Source organism: Stegastes partitus, unplaced genomic scaffold (genome assembly GCF_000690725.1).
Source record: "Stegastes partitus isolate 25-593 unplaced genomic scaffold, Stegastes_partitus-1.0.2 Scaffold371, whole genome shotgun sequence".
Classification (NCBI taxonomy): domain Eukaryota; kingdom Metazoa; phylum Chordata; class Actinopteri; family Pomacentridae; genus Stegastes; species Stegastes partitus.
Window position 1 is genome coordinate 338,293 of NW_007578102.1, and position 4,366 is coordinate 342,658.

Below are 4,366 nucleotides of genomic sequence, written 5' to 3' on the forward strand. Positions count from 1 at the left end.
AAGATTTTAAAGTAGTTTGTTATTATGAATTTAAAAAAAAATCTAGAAGAAAAAGTCAGAGGAAAGGAGGTCATTTCTCACAAATACTACTATTAGAGAAGTTGGAGAAACTGAATATTGCATTTTTCTGCAAAAAAAAAAAAAAAAAAAGACTAAAATGAACACGACAGTCACAAGGATATTTATCTTTTTTTCCACATTTCCTCTTTGTCTATTAAATTCACGTCTTTCTAAGTATCTGCCACCAGATTTTTTAAATTTTCAAGCTTGACCTTTTCAGCCCTTGACTGAAGCATCATCACTTGAGGACCTTTATCACATTTAAACAGTGTTTTCACACATGGAGTGGTTCTCTAACCAGACCTTGATGTGTAAATTTGGTGGACTTCCCTTTTCAGGGAAACATTTTTGGTTGAAACTGAGATTGTCACTGGAAAAAATGAATTACAATAACGGCAGTCCTATCCTTAATGTGTGGAGGTAACAATCCCAACGCTGAATATCTCAAAATCTCGACAAATGAAGCCAAATCTGTGTGTGCAGACACATACAAGGAAGGCATTTGAGAAAATAAGCTTCTTCTCTTTCTGTCAGTTGGGTGAACTGACCCTTTAATAGCCCAGCTTTCTCCATCCATCCTTCGCACTTCACTACTCACTCATACTTCAATTTTTCAGCCTTTCCTCTCCATTCCCTCCCCCTCCACCTCCTCTCCCCTCTCTGCCCCCTCCAGTTGACCCTGTGCCCTGACCTGCCCGAGCCGGTCAGCTGCAGCTGTGACCAGCGGTCAGGAGGTTAAGGCAAAGGTTGAGTGTCACACTCACAGGGTCACAGCGATGCCTGGCTGTTGTGTTAGCCGGTGAATGGAGGGTTCAGAGTGCCAGACGAGGTGGCGAGCCCCCGATGCCCTGACTCTTGCCTGAGCTTGCCCTTTCACGGGCAGAGGTCAGCGCAGAGGGCCGGTCCTCCCACTCCCCCCGTACCTCCAGGTCACCACCGCTATTGTTGTAATAGCAGCCATTAAAGCAGATGATACAATTATCATTCCATTTTGTGTTGCTTCTCTCTAAGATCTGTGTTAAGCTCCTGAGTTCATCAAAGGTTTTGTAGATGACATGATTGCTGTAACCTCTGGGTGACTCTCGTATCAAAGGTGACACAATAATGACTAAATGCCTCGTGGAAAGAAGAAGGTATTTCTGATCTTGCATGGTTCAAAGACTTTCATGGTGAATGGCTTAATAAATGTGCCTCTGTGGAGCGGTGAGGGAAGGATCCAGATGCATTATTTAAGCACTTAGACATACCAGTACAACAACATAACAATCACAGGTTAGTATCACCAATAAAATGGACTTTAAATATCAAACTAGAAATATCAGTTTTACCAACTTTATATTCTGTCAAGTAACCTGTAATAATGATTTAAATGTTGTAACGTGATCATTTCTGTTAAACGCTCAAAGTAACTTGTTGCTGTCAGATTTAAAAAAGCACATTCTCCTTTGAAATGTAATAGACTGTAGATATAAGGTAGAGTGCACTTCAATAAATGCTCTGAGTTACTCCCATGTTGTCTTAAAAATTCAATTACACGTAAAAGTACTGGACAAAGAAATAGTACACGACAGAAGAACACAAGTATTACCAGCAAACTTCATGTTAATTACCAAATCTGAAAGTAAAATAAAGTCCGTGTGTGATTTTCTTTGCAATATGGTGGAATTTTTGTTTCTTATGCACAAATGTGTAAATATGATCGAGCTGGTCGAGGCTGAGCAAATTTCAATTTCTCTGTTTTGCTGTTTAAAGATACAAGATTTATTGTATTTTGTTTTGGCACACAGCCTGCATCGATTAACATCACAACATGTCTTCTTGTTTTTACACAACAGACAAACAAATACAATCTCCTACCAACAGCAATTCAGAAGAAAAAAAAGTTTTGATCAAATTAGCTTCAGGAGTTGCTGAAGTCAAACCTATTTACAAAAAAGTCACGTAATGACCACTGCAGCATTTATTATGATGTTCATTCTCATCACTGTTTAAGTGTTTAATCTCTCGCAGGGCTTAATATTGAGCTGTAGGATCATTGTTTATTTAAAATCTTAATTTGTAAAGTAACGAGAAAAAATGTCTGTCAATGGACGACTGGACTAAAACGTAAAAAACACAGGACAGAAGAAGAAAATGTTGTAGTAAAGTATCTAAAAAATGCATTTTAGCCCTTTAATGGAGTTAATGTACTTAAAATTAGTGACTTCCCACCAGCAGAACTAAAACATCCTTCAGACTTGAATCAATAACACCTTGGCTTCACCTTGATCCAACATGAAAGTGAGAAAGCTCTAATCTAATCTCGCTCACGATAAAGTTACAGGAGATATGCGACGGACACACAGTTTTGTAAAAGTGCACGAACGAAAAAAAAAAAAGCGAGATAACAAGGTCAAACACAGCACATGAGAACTGAGCGATTATAGAGCCCGAAACAATGTCATCTGTTAACATTTAAGCTCCATATTTCTGGACACACTTCTACCCCCACGTTGGAAACAGCAGCCTCCGCTCCAGCCTGTGGAGAGAGGAGGTTTTAATGCCTGGGAAAAATACCCAAACCATTATTAGACAGCGACAGCGGCTGTCAATCAGCGTGGGGGTGGACGCAATCACACATGCACATACGGAGCGAGGGGAGGGGCAGTGACCCGGGGCTTTTAGGTCAACTCATTTACTCTCTACATCCGTTCCCTCATTTTAATAAGTTGTCCCTCTGTAAGCTGTATAAAGAGATCACAGCTTGCACCTTCGGCCCTGCACCCTTTGCTTCTCAAAGCCATTAGCTCACCTGTCACAACCACTCCATATCCCCTCTCATCTCCTCCTCCCTTCTTTATCTCTCTATCCTGCGCTCGGCGCTGTGGGACGCTGCCTCGCTGACCTGACACCTCTCTGCTGAGCCTTCTGACACCGGTCGGCCCATGGAGAGGTCAGGACGCCGGGTATTGGCATGGAGAGGCGCGAAAGAGATTTGACCTCAATCACATTCTCTTTGTGCTTTCTCCCACTCGGATAATGGCAGCAAACAGCGCCCACCAACAGGCCACGACGCCGCCAGAGAAACACTGAACACCTTGTTGCGTCGTGCACTTACGGTGATTTTCATGCTTGTTATGGGATCGAATGCTTGTCAGGAGGCTGAAAACATTATCTGCTGCCTGAAGTCCTAATTGAGCATAAAACAGATAATCAAATATCGAAAAGTGGCAAAGAGTCACGTAGCTCTGCCCCAATCCGGATATAATGTTATAAGGAAAACTATCATATATTATCTCTTAGTCTAGTTTTTGCCATCATTTGGCAAAAGGTGCAGAATAAGATTAGATAGAGATGATTTGAGGCGATTCTAACCGTGCATCTGATAGATTGATTGATTGATATGATCTGATTTATGTGCACCGCTCATGTCATACAATATAACTGTACCTTGTTTTATTTTATTGTATTGTTTTTGTAGAGTATTTTTTCTGTCACTAACCCCAGATCCCCACACAGGGCCACACTGTGTTCAGTAAATAATGTACCAGCCATGTTGATGTAGTTCCACCCAGTCAGATACCAACTCTGCTTCAACACATGTCGACTGATGTGTATTTTAGGCCACGTTGGCCATCAGCCACCACATCTTGATGCTAAAATAATATGTAGAGCGCTGTTGATTTTCTCCCACCTCAGTGTGGATTCCGTGGGTATGCAGCAGTATTGTAGTAGTTTAGGTTGTTCATCAGAAAAAGGTGTTTCCTGAACGCCGTAGCCATTGTTGAATGCTGACATTAGTCGTCTGTGGAAAGCATCCAACGCCATCTTCCATGAGACACAACTACAGATTAGTAACTAGAGGTTTAATGTACATGCTGTTATCTGCCTCCCCCAATCAGTTTCACTTACTAGTGAGTGGATTGTACCACATTCAGTGTGTGGTCAGCTGACCCGTTCCCTCTGAGCAACACTTTGGTGACAGCGGGTAGAAAAACCCCTCTAAAAGTAAGGACTCTCCAGCAGAACCAGGCTCAGGGAAGGAAGACATCTACCTCGACTGGTCGGGGTGAGGGTAAGACAGGAAAGGATAGCAAAGAGAAACACACCCAAGATATAAATCCTGCTGATGGACTATGTGAGAGTTCAGATTGTAATGTTGGATGCCACGTCTATAAAGCACCAGATAGGACAGTATCTTTTGGAAACTGGTGTTTTCTTCCTCCAGGAAAAGTTCCACAAAAGTCAAGTTTTAGTTTACATCCATGTCTGTCCAGATACATATAATACCTGAAGACTCAGATGTTTGGTAATTCGATGAGAAACA